General features: G+C 40.7%; 1 protein-coding gene across 2 annotated transcripts in view; it reads right to left on the minus strand.

Annotated features, from left to right (window-relative positions):
* APTX (aprataxin) overlaps positions 1 to 10,700 on the minus strand; it is a 31,149-nt gene extending 20,449 nt beyond the window's left edge. For both annotated transcript variants that reach the window (XM_069088070.1, XM_069088067.1), the window contains exon 1: positions 10,545 to 10,700. The gene's annotated coding sequence lies outside the window, so the exon portion shown is untranslated. The remainder of the gene's footprint in view (positions 1 to 10,544) is intronic.
* Between the last annotated feature and the right edge of the window lie 2,651 nt (positions 10,701 to 13,351).

A 13,351-nucleotide genomic window follows, 5' to 3' on the forward strand; every position in this document is an offset into this window, starting at 1 on the left:
AAACAAAGTTTGTTATATTGAAGGCACTATAAAAATAGGGAAATTAGGTGGTATGTGGGAATAGTCAAAGAAGGCTTCCTAAAAGTAAGCCTAGAGATACATGAATTATTAGAGGGAAAACACAAATTCCATTTGAGTGAAATGGAAAATATCAAGAGCCAGAGTTATCAAGGCCCACCGCAAGATGCATATTGGGGACAGAAAATGGGTTAGTTTGGCTAAAACAAGGGGGTTAAATTAGGGAGCTACAAAAAATGAGGCTAGAGAAGACAGGAGTTTAGATCTGAAATCCTGGCAATAGGGAACCACTGCATGGAATGAATGACAAGATGTAAAGTTTTTGAGGAATACTATTCTAGCAGCTGTATGCAGGATGGTTAAGAATGGAGGAACCTAGAGAAAAAGAGATCAACAAGATGGCTTACCCTAAGGGGAAGTCTTAAGAGAAATAAAAGGAAAAATGAGTAAGGCATGGCAATACATTAGACATAAAAGGGCAGAGTCTAAAATAACTTTGAAACTGTAAGTCTGGGGAGCAGGAAAATAATATATTTTGTGCATAACAGGTGTCCAATAAAAGCTGAAAAATGGATAATAATACAGATGGTTACTTTTTTCAGACGATGTGTTCCTAAAGATGGGTCCATAAAGTAAATGGCAATAAGACAAAATCTTGACTATATCCTGATTTGCAAATGCATTTGCCTAGTGTCGAAAGAACAGGTGAAGGAGATAAGAAGTGACAGAATTTTTATCATTAGGCAACACTGAATCAGAGTAATCCCCAAAATATTCAGTTTGACAGTAGCAATAGAATTAAGGAAGAGAGAACTTTGAGAGAGCTTTGAAAGGGGCAGGGAGCAATCCCATTTTCAACATGTGACTGTTTCAGGTGAATTAAGTTATCCAAGTGGAAATGTCTTACATGTAGCTGGAAACATGGAATCTAACAACACAGATTGGAGCTAGATATGTAAATCTGGTAGTCTTCAAAATGGATGAGGCTTTCCAAGGAAGATAACTGAGGAAAGAATAGTGGGCAAACTTCCAAGTTATGGAATGTTTCATAGGAAGGGAGCAAAAGGAAAACAAAGGGCTAGTGAAGAAAGAAAAATATGAGAGGCAAGGGGAATATTTTCATTTTATAACAACATAATGGTAATATAATTTGAAGTTCCCTTTGTGTTGGCAAATCTTGGGACCATGGAAGGGGATCCAGGAAATCTGAGAACCAGCCCCAAGTCAAGACGAAAAGACCTCTCTGTGGGTACCGAGTAATGATGAAATTGCTGTTTACTAGTGACCTAGGTGTGGAGGGTTTGTGTATTTTTTAATGACTGTACTTAGTGATTAATGATACTTAGTAACTGAACGCTGACTGAGTTAATTTAGTGTGCCCCATGAGTAGAAGATTTTGACTTGTATTTTGAGATGACTGTTCTAAATATTGTGACCACTTTGGTGAAAACTATGTGGCCATTTTAATGATAAGCTGTTGAGAATACTATATTTTGATTTTTCTGTGACAAGTGTAACGTTGTGAATGCTGTACCTTGATTTACTGTGAACGTTTTGCTCTGATTTGTTATGGAATAGAGTGTTCACTATACTATGTAATCAGAACCTTAAAAGCTGTTCACAGTAGCAGTCCTCTGGAAAGCTGCTTGTGCATGGCATTACATTATTACACGGATCCTGGACTCCTGTTCAGAAGAAGCTCCACCACCACAAGTTCTCAGGAAATTCTGGCTCAGTTCTTGATTCTCTCTCTAGCAGAACAGCTTCTGCCACCAAATTCTTATCTGAAGAAATTCTGACTGTGCCTCTCTGGGGCTTTTCTTATATATACAGCATTAACTACTTCCTATTTCAGCCAACCCTTCCTGTTATGTCAGGAACAGGGGTTCATACCTTCTGTTTCTTTCACAGAGGTCTGATTAGTTACTAAGTGCTAAGTACCTGCTTATTTGCCAATATAAAAAGGGGTCACATTACATTATCATTACACCCCGATCCACTTCATTAGGTTTCGGAGGCCTGAATTAGAGGCAGAACATTTCTTGTTTTCCACTTCTCTCATTTCCCTTTGCATTCTCTAACTCATAAGGACCCTTTTTTTAATGTCAAAAAATTTCATAGAATACATACACATAACAGCAGTTTTACTATTAATATCTGTTAGCACAGTGTCTGGCATATAGTAGGTTCTTAATAAATGTGTACTAACTAACTTGTACCATTAGTATCGGAGAAAGTATTATTACTATGATAGAAAGCTGATGGGAAGCAACACTTATACAAACTTGTATTTTACTAATCACAAAAGCCTCTACATACATTTGAAAAATATGTGGGAGACATTGTTTATCCTAGAGAAAGTATATTTACTTATTTATGAGTCCCACACTGCATATTTGTTCAAAGCTAAATAATGACCAAAATGACAATGCTTGATGGACAAATGGATTCAAGGATCCTCTAGGAGTAATTCCAAATAGAATTCCAAATAGAATAGTAATTCCAAATAGAAGTGAGACCCAACCTCTAATGTTCTAAGAGCTTTTTATATACCTTAGGGAACTCCAATCACTTGACTGCTTCCATTTTCCTTAACCTCCCTTCTTCATGTCTTGCCCAACATGGTCACTCATTTCAACATAACTCTCAATACTTTAGACTTTTAGCTCCTTAACCTTCCATGGTACATATGATCAAATCTAGTCACCCCCACCACTGAATTCTGCCCTTTCAGAAAGGCAGTCTGACAAAGCATAGTGAAGAATTTGTAATTAGAGGTCTTGAATACAAATCTTACTTTTTCCACTTACTTTGTGATTTGGGCAAATAACTTAACCACTCTGGGTCTCACTTTCAATTATAAAATGAGAGGGCTGGACTAGATGCCCTTCCTGTTCTATACCCTTAATTCCATAATGCCCTTTCTGTCAAGCTTCTCCAAACCTTCCCACTACTGGTTCCTTTCTTTGTCTTCAAAGATACACAGGTCTTCCCCCAAAAAACCCCAACAAAACCTTCACTCGGCCCTAAGTAGTCCTCTTAAGTAACCATACTATTTGTTCTTCCTTTCATGACTGAATACCTTACAGGAGTATCCTAAAAATTATGCCTTCATTTTTCTATTTGTTCATTCAACAAATCATGGGCACCCCTTCTCACTATGGTTTCTATTTCTACCACTCTACTGGAAATAATACTTACATAAGTCACCAATGACTTTCTAATTAGAGTAGCTAGGTGATGCTGTGAAGTGCTGGGATTGGAGATAGGAGAACTTGGTTTCAAATACTGCCTCAGATACTCCCAACTGAGTGACTTTGGGCAAGTCACTTAACCTCTATCTGCTTCAGTTCTCTCAACTGTAAAATGGAGATAATAATAGAGCCTACCTCCCAAGGCTGTTGTGAGGATCAAATAAGATCTGTATATAATAATATATATAAAATAAGAACTGTAATGAGTTTAGTATAGTGACTGACACATAGTCGGCACTTAATAAATGCTTGTTCCTTTCCTTTTCCTGTAGGCCCTCATTCTCTTTCACTTCATTGGACCATAAGACCATGATGCTATCCATTCTCCTCTTTTTTTGTATGCAATCATTCTCTCTCTTCTCTCAGCTCTCCTCTCCATTTCCCCTCTTTTTCTTTCTTTGCTTCCTCCTCTTCCTTCTCTTCTTGGTCTTCAATGCAGTTCTTCCACTTAATACCTGTGTGATCATGGCTAAATCCTATGCTCTCTCTGGGTCTTAATTTTCTTAAATAAGACATTTAGTCCAAATGACTTCTGGGTTCTCTTCAAGTTTTAAATCTATGATCTTCCCATCTCCTAAATATGGACATTCAATCAAATCCTCAATTTTCTACTCTACATTCTTTCAGAATTTTTATTCTCATCTTTCAGCTGTTATTTTTGAAAATAATCTTCAAAAACTCACAAAGGTAGCAGGTGGCAGGCCCAGAATTTGAACTGAGACTGTAGAAACTGAGTCCTCCCAAAGAGGTAAACAATTTGCAATTGAGCCCACATCTTTTTCTGAGTTCCCATATTCCTATTTTTCTAACGCTTGTTTGAAGGCCTAACCATTACCTCAAACTCATTTTATAATTATCTGCTTTCCCTTCAAAACAGCTCCTAATCTAAACTTGTCTATTTCTGTTAAAATACCACCACATTCTTCCAGTCACCTGAGCTTGAAAACTAGACATTTTTCCTTCCTCAGCTATTTCCCCTCTCACACAAAGTCTTGTGGATTCTTCTTCTGAAAGTTATTTCAGTCTTCCTTTTTTCTCTACTTTAAATCCTACCACCCTAGACAATAGGCTGATTATTTCTTGGGCCCAGTATCTCCTCAAATCTCTCCTGCATACTGCCATCATATTAATTTTATTCTTCCACTGTTCCATAAGCATTTCTCACTGATGTCAAAATCAAGTAAAGGATACATCTGAGCATCTGTGGCATGAGGCCCCATAGGGTAGTAGGCAAAACTGCAAAATTCCTACTTTCTGTTCCTTTTTTCGTCTCTTAACTCTTGCCCCTTTAATTTCTATCCTCAAGATGACTAAAGTTGTCATTCTGTCTTCTGGTTTTCCAAAATCTCTAGTTCTTCACCACAACTAATGCCCTGGAGCCTGCAAGATGTATGGCAACACAGTGTGAATGGCTACTTTCTCAGACTGACTAGCTGACTGGCTTTTCCTGCCCTAACTTCTTATTTTTTATGGTCTCCCAAAATTCACCAAACTCCAAAATTAGCTCTTCCTCTCTTCAAAACTCTTGTCAACTTAGATATAAAGACTGATACTATAAACAAAGTAGGAGAGCAAGGAATAGTTACTTGTCAGATGTATGGAAAAAGGAAGAATTTATGACCAAACAAGAGATAGAGAACATTATGAAATGCGAAAGGGATGATTTTGATTCCATTAAATTGAAAAGTTTTCGCACAAAGTGAATGCAACCAAGATTAGAAGGGAAGCAGAAAGCTGGGAAACAATTTTTACAGCCAGTGTCTCTGATAAAGGCCTCATTTCTCAAATATAAAGAGAAGTGAATCAAATTTATAAGAATACAAGTCATTCCCCAATTGATAAATGGTCAAAGAACATGAACAGGAAGTTTTTAGAGGAAGAAATGAAAGCTATCTGTAGTCATATGAAAAAAATGCTCTAAACCACCACTGAGCAGAGAAATGCAAATCAAAATGACTCTGTGATATCATCACATCACACCTATCAGACTGGCTAACATGACAAAACAGGAAAATAGTAAATGTTAGAGATGTGGGAAAATTGGAATACTAATGCATTGTTGGTGAAGTTGTGAATTGATCCAACCATTTTGGAGAGCAATTTGGAACTATGCCCAAGGGTTATCTACAAAATTGGGTGTATCCTTTGACCCAGCAATACTACTTCTAGGTCTGTATCCCAGAGAGATAATAAAAATGGAGGACCCACATGTACAAAAATATTTATAGCAGTTCTTTTTGTGGTGGCAAAGAACTAGAAATTGATGGAATGACCATCAATTGGGGAATGGCTGAACTTTTATATGAATGTAATGGAATACAACTGTAGTATAAGAAATGATGAGCTAGGGGCGGCCAGGTGGCACAGCGAGTTAAGAACACCAGCCCCAGAGTCAGGATGACCTGGGGTGGAATCCCGGCTCAGACACTTAGCACCCACCCAGAAAGACCTGGCATTGTAACCTTGAGCAAGTTACTTAATCCCAATTGCTTTTAAAAAAAAATGATGAGCAGGTAGACTTTAGAAAAACCTGGAATGACTTATATGAACTGATACAGAGTAAAACAAGCAGAACCAGGGGAACATTGTACAAAGTAACAGCCACACTGTGGGATGACTGACCTTGACAGATTTAAACCTCAGCAAAGCAAGGTAGGATCTAAGACAATGCCAAAAGACTAACAATGGAAAATGCTATCCACATCAACAAAAAGAACTTTGGAGTCTAAATGCAGATAGAAGCATATTATTTGCTCTTCTTTTCTTTTGTTGTTTTGTTTCTTCTTTCTCTTCTTTATAACTCTTCTTTACATCATGACTAATGTGAAAATGTTTAAGATGAATGTATAAGTAAAGTTATATCAGACTGCATGCCATCTTGGGGTGCAGGGAGGAGTGGGGAAGAAAATTCAAAATCTTATGGAAGTTAATGCTAAAAACTAAAAATAAATTATCTTTAAAAATTATTTAAAAAAAAAAACAAAAACAACAAATCTTTTGTCTTCTCCAAGTATGTGTCCCAACTAGGTAGCCAATTCTTGACCTATCAGATATAGGCCTTTGACACCAAATTCAGTACTGTTTGAAAGCTGAGGTTGGTGAGTCCACATTATGGAGTGTTTTGAGTGTTAATTTACTTCTTGTATGAGTGATCTGGGGCAAATAATTCAACTACTTTGGAAATTGGTTTACTCAGATGTAAAATGAAAGAGTTCAGTAAAGATCTCTAAGGTTCCTTCCAACTCTAAAACCTACATTCAAGCCTACCTACATACTCATTCCACAGACTGCAATGTCCTTCCAAATCTTATTCATACTTTGCATCTTATTTTTTCTATCAGGCTTTCCCTGATGAATTTTACTTTTAATTATTTAGTTATGCTGTTTTCTAAAACCGTTTCTTGAGTATAATACTCGATTCCCCAAATAAGAGTGTAAGCTCCTTACGAATGGAGACATGGGGGCGGAGCCAAGATGGTGGAGTAGAAGCATGACCTCAGCTTCCACCTTCCCCAATCCATGTAAAAAGGGGACTCTAAACAAACTTTGGAGCTGTAGAACCCACAAAATGACACAGAGAAACTAACCTCTCACTGAGGACAGCCTGGCAGGCCGGCAGGAATTCAGCCCAGCACTCTGGGAGCCGAGCCCAGCCTTAAAACCAAGAGTCACCTACCCAGGCTTTAGCCCCATGGCGGGCCTGACCAGCCACCAGCCAGAGGGACTCCTGATCAGCAGCAGCTGTGGCCATTTCCAGATTTATCAACTCAGAGATGCAAAGGACAAGGTGAGAGGCCAGTGCAGTCTGGACTTTGGGACCAGTAAGTGGGAGTGGACGGAGGCTTTTACCCCCGGGGCGAGAAGCAGCTGAGACTGGCACAGCCAGCCAGTGCCACATGGCAGCTTCAGCTTCTGGCCTGCAGAGTGTAGGGGGACCAAGCACCAGTCTGAGGGATAATCACTCATGCTTTAACCAGCTTGGATCTAGAATTACAGTCTAGGGTGGAGGTCCTGGGGCACATGTCCAGCTTGCCAGAGAGTGTGGAGGCCTCAGAGAGGACACCCATCTAATACCTCCGGCAGCTGACAAAACCCCAGCCTTCGGGACGAAAGCTCCCCTGTCTGGTGGCAGAGTCCTACTGTGGCAAAAAGCCCAAAAGTCAAGTAATTGAGTGGTAAAATGAGCAGGCGAAAGAAACAAAGCAGACAGAAGATTCCAACATTACACTCCTATTTTGGGGACAAGAAGGAGTAAGGCATGGAACAGGAGGAAAACAGTGAAGTCAGAACTCCTGCACCAAAAGCTTCAAAGGAAAATATGAGCTGTTTACAGGCCATAGAGGACCTTAAGAAGCAGATAAGAGAAGTGGAGGAAAAATTGGGAAGAGAAATGAGAATGATGCAAGAAAATTATGAGAGTCAACAGCCTGACCAAGGAAAATAATACCTTAAAAAACAGACTGACTCAAATGGCAAAGGAGGCTCAAAAAGGCAATGAGGAGAAGAATGCCTTAAAAAGTCGAATTTGCCAGATGGAAAAAGAATCTCAAAAGCTCAATGAGGAGAATCATGGCTTCAGAATTAGATTGGAGCAAATGGAAGCTAATGACTTTATGAGAAATCAAGATGCTGTTAAACAGATCCAAACAAATGAAAGAATAGAAGGCAATGTGAAATATCTCATGGGAAAAACCACTGACCTGGAAAATAGATCCAGGAGAGATAAGTTAAAAATTATTGGACTACCTGAAAGCCATGACCAAAGTAAGAACCTAGAAAGCATCCTCCAGGAAGTTCTCAAAGAAAACTGTCCTGATGTTTTAGTACCTGAGGGCAAAATAGAGATTGAAAGAATCCACTGATCACCTCCTGAAAAAGATCCCAAAAAGAAAACTCCTAGGAATATTATAGCCAGGTTCCAGAATTCCCAGATTAAGGAGAGAATATTACAAGCAGCCAGGAAGAAACAATTTGAATATTGTGGAAACACAATCAGGATAACCCAGGATTTGGCAGCTTCTACACTGAGGGATCGAAGGGCTTGAAATATGATATTCCGGAGGGCAAAGGAGCTGGGATTAAAACCAAGAGTCACCTACCCAGCAAAACTGAGTATCATGTTTCAGGGGAAGATATGGTCATTCAGTGGAATAGAGGACTTTCAAGCATTCTTGCTGAAAAAACCAGAGTTGAATAGAAAATCTGACACTCAGATAGAAGAAGCAAGAGAAGCATGAGAAGGTAAACAGGGAAAAGAAATCATAAGGAACTTATCAAAGTTGAACTATTGACATTCCTACGTGGAAAAACAATAATTGTAACTTTCGAAACTTTTCTCAGTACTTGAAGGGATTAGAAATATATATATATATATGTCTATATATGAGGGCATATGAATACACATATGAATGTATGTATGTTTACAGGCATACATAGATAGAGGGCACAGGACCAATTTAACAGGAAGGGATGATACTTAAAAGGTGAAATTAAGAGATGAGAGGAATATAATGAGAGGAGATGGGGAGAGACAGATTGGGGTAAACTATCATACAGAAGAGACAAGGGAAAATGGTTACAACGGAGGGGAAGAACAAAAGGGAATAGTCAACCTTATTCCCATTGAATCTGGCTTGAGGAGGGAGTGAAATATACACTAAATAGGATATCTCACCCTCCAGGAGAATGGGGGGGGGGGAAGGGGAGGAGAGGGGGAATGATGGAAGAGAAGGCAGGCTGGGGGGGAGGGTAGTTGGAAGCACCCACTTTTGAAAAGGGACAGGATCAGGGTGGAGAGTGGAGCCGGTGGGAGGTGGGATGGGAGGGAGGGAAGTGTAGTCAGTCTTTTACAATATATCTATTATGTTGTTGTTTTGCATTAGCCACACATGTACAACAGGAGGTGGGTGACGGGGAAGGAAGGGAATGAATCTGGAATTGAAAGTTTTAAAATAAAATATTCAAATATATATGTACATATATATGTGTGTGTATGTAAATATAAATATATATATACTATTATTAATACCATCTTACATGTAATTGGGAAATAAGATATACAGGCACTGAGGCATAGAGATCCACTGGAAAAGTAGAAAGGGGTATGGGAGAAAATATGGGAGAGAGCAGATTGGAGGAGGGGATATCCTGTGGGACTGCTATTTTGGGGTGGTGGGTGGGGGAAAAGTGGGGAGAAAATTTGTAACTCAAAATCTGGCGGAAACGAATGATGTAAATCAGAAGTTAATAAAGCATTTTTTTAAGCAAAAAAAAAAAAAAAAGAGACCCAGAAAAAAAAAAAAGAATGGAGACCTGGTCACCCGACATTCACTTAAATATTTCTTTACTAATTACTACCTACTGTACAGTGCTATCATAGTCCTTTCATATCCCCAAAACCTTCACTAAAAACTACAGCATCTCAAAACTGTCAATGACTGCTTTATAAAGTAGTGAGCTCGCCATTACTTGAGCTGTTCAAACAGCAACCACTACCAAAAACTAGATGACCACCAAGTTCCTCTCCTGTGTAAGACCTTCAAAAGCTCCCCCTTGTTAGTAGAATAAAATACAAACTCCTTAGGCTGGCAACCTAGTTCCTTTGCAGTTTTCTCAGGCTCTCCTTGGCACACACCATTCAAGGGGAGCATGCCAGCCTAAGCAGGCTGTGTAGATCTTCATTCATATCTTGCCTTTCTTTATCCCTTTACAATTCACCACTCCCTATGTTCAGAATGGTGTAAATCCCCTTCTCTAGGGGCTGAAATCTTTTCCTCCCCTCAAGGCCCTTCACTGTTCAGGACTGCAGGCGCTTCAGAAACATCTGCGGATTGATTTCTCTACCACTGTTCGTACTTCTCCAATACAATTAACTTGGATCACTGCCTTTTCTTCTAGCAGGCAGGACTAGACTGTGACCTCTGAGAGCAGGCTCATAACAATGAACTCCAATTCCAATGAACTTCGCTGAACTCCAATTCCAAGACTCTAAAAGTCCCGCCTGACTGATTATACACAGCTGAACAACAACGCTCTTTCTGTTCCAGCAGGCACCTGTTCCCAGATGGGTCTGTGTTAGCAGGAGCTCTGAGGTCAGGCGGCCTTTTCTGCCTCGCTTCGCCTCCTCCCCCCCTCTAGGCCCCATTTCCTGAGGAGATGAACGCCCCGCCCCCTTCCCACGCGCACGTGGGTGGCCACCTTGAGACCAGGCCTCCTCAGACCCAGACACGGCCATAAAATGAGCACAAGCAATGACGAGGCGGGGCAGCTCACCTCTCGGATAAGTGAAACTGTTCCCGGGAATACCGCAAAGCTCTCCCTCGCCAGGCACTTCTGGTGTAATTCCGGATCCCTCAGTTTCTGGCCCCTCCCCACAGCACGCGCGCACTGAAATGTCGTCACAACGAAGCTCTTCCCTACACGGGATTGGTCGGGAGGGGCAGTCCCACCCCTTCTCCTTTGTTGCACTCTCGGCCAATCCTCGAAGCGCATGGAGGATGACCTAGGGGAGGTTTGCCGCATTCGTCCTGGGGCTGCCCTCGCCCAGGGCGCCGGCTCATGGAGCCCGAGTCTTTTATTTCCGGTCTCTTAACCTTGTTCTCCTTTCTCCGCCCTGTCACTCTCCTGGCATTTTCGAAAGGGTTTTAAAAATCCCTCCAGCGTGAGTAAAGAGGGCATTGTCTATGGATGTTTATTCGTTGTAATGCCTCTGTCGCTAGCTAGCCCACTGTAGCCCCGGCTTTGGCCACGCCCTGAAACGTACTGAAGCCTAAGAGCCCAGAAGCTTATACATTTATTACCCTTGATATTAAAAAAATAGTAGTCACCATCACTGACTAATGTTATTTAATGATGGAAAGTTTGGGAGGGTTTTTTGACCGTAAGGAGACTTTTTTTCTCTTTTAGTGAAACTGAGATGGGGGAAGGTGAAACCCTGAATTCCCATGGGAGAGAAAAAAAAAAAGCATATAATAAAGCATTATCATCCCCTAGACCTCATCAGTCAGTCAACTAGTAAGAGAAATCACTGGGGCTATCTGTTATCACAACTGGGACCATCATTATTGTACATGAAACTTCCGTTTTACACATCACTGGCCTCCTGACTTTGGCTCTTAGCCCTCCCCTCTCCAGCTACCTGGCCCAGCCAAGACCTCACCAACCACCTGGCCTTCAGAACCTTTTCCACCACTATGCTATACCAAGACAAGATCCCCTCAACCTCCAACACCCCCAAAAAGGCCTCCAGTATGTTGCCAATATACAAACCCTTCTCCCTAATTCCAACTACCTGCTTGCTTCCCCCCACCTCAACAAAAGCCACAAATGTCTTACTTCACATTTACCCCCTCTTTGCACTATGCTTGCTTTCATATAAAACTCTGACTTTCTTACTCCTTCCATCTCAGAATACTGAGGCCTGGCTTCCACTCGCTAACTCTGCTTCCCTTTCCAACCTTTCCAATATTGGTTGTATTTCACTCATACCTCTGACTCTGGCTGTGGTATCAGTTGGAATGCCCCTTGCTCCTCATTACTTGTTCTAGACTCTGCTATCACTGTGACTTAGCAGGATCTCTTCCTGTGAGGTTCATGAGTTCCAAATGTATCCCCCCAATCCAGATCCTGATGGCAGTTATCTAATGCACTCTAAGATATTATCCTTCTTTCCTCAATAAATTCAGTTCCTGGTTCATAGTCTTTCTCTACACTCCAATTCTTATATTGTCATTAAGGGACTTTATTATTAATATTGATGTTCCCTCCAATACCCTAACTAATGCTTCTTCAATCCACTCAGCTCATATGACTTATTCCTTCCATTCTTCCTAAGCTGCATACAGAAATGATCACACCCTTTATCTTGTCTTCACCCACAAGTGTTCCACTTCAAAGTTCTTTAACTCCAAAATTCCTCTGATCATAATGTTATAATTTATCTTTTTGCTATGTATTACCATACCTATGTTTTTTATCCTCACTATAACCTCCATTCCTTCCATCTCTTAAGTTCTTTCACAGATTATTACCTCTTCACCAACTACTTTCTCCTCTTCTCATTATCTAAACCCTTAGCGAACAATTCAACTCTATATTTTTTAATCCTTTGCCTCTTGCCCTACCACTGACACCATCTTGCCAAAATCCAACCTTGGGTCATTCCTACATTCTTTCTTCTTCTATCCTATTTATGTACTGCTAACTAGAGCTGTAGGAAATCATAAAACCATATCAATTCCAAGTTATATAATCTCAAATAGACCCTCACTGCAGCAAGGTAATCATTCCACTCCCCATAGCAGCTGTACCAAATCAGAGCCTTCCTCTGTCTCCACCTTCTCTACTGAGGATCTCAACTCATACATACTGAAGAAATTGAGGCTATTCAACAAGAGCTCCTTTTCCTCAAACCTCATCTCACTTTATTTTGCCCCATTTATTTCCTCCTTCAATAAATCTCTGATGATGGGGTAGTCCTTCAGCTTGCCAGAAATAGTACTTCTATGTGCAAGGTTTTCAAGGACTGTGGCTGAGAAAGGGAGGAAAAACATAAGATAATAGCTTGAGGGGATGGTAAGAGTCTAGTGAGACTTGTACACCTTCATAATCACGCCCCAAAATAGTTGGGTGCCATATCTCCCAGAAGTTGTCCAATCACTGTTGCCCTAGGAAGGAAGGGGTTCTGTAGTCTAGTAATTTCTCAGATTTAGCTTCCAGGAAGACAACTGATCAGGACAGATAGCATTTGGATATAGTTCTGGTTGACCCTCTCCCACCTTTCCTTATTCTGTCCCCAGCTCAGTGTCCCTACTTTCAAAGTTCCTGTTCCCTCAAGGGGCTCCATTTAATGGTTCAGTTCTCCCTCTTTTGGCAAGTTTCCTTTTCCCAGGGACAGTTCTGATAAATCCTTCTTGGAAAGGCCTTGGGAAATGAAGGGGTGATACCATATGAAGGTGAATGTGTAGTTTGCCTGGAAGAAAGGGCATCCCTGAGTTAGTAGCAATATTGAATTCCTGGAATGGCAAGAAGGGAGTCTTTACCCAGCCACCAGTGAAGAAGGGAGTAGCTCTTCAGCATAG

The sequence above is a fragment of the Petaurus breviceps genome, unplaced genomic scaffold, assembly GCF_028583685.1.
Source record: "Petaurus breviceps papuanus isolate PSGF00001 unplaced genomic scaffold, PetGlider_PUasm1.0 184, whole genome shotgun sequence".
NCBI lineage: Eukaryota > Metazoa > Chordata > Mammalia > Diprotodontia > Petauridae > Petaurus > Petaurus breviceps.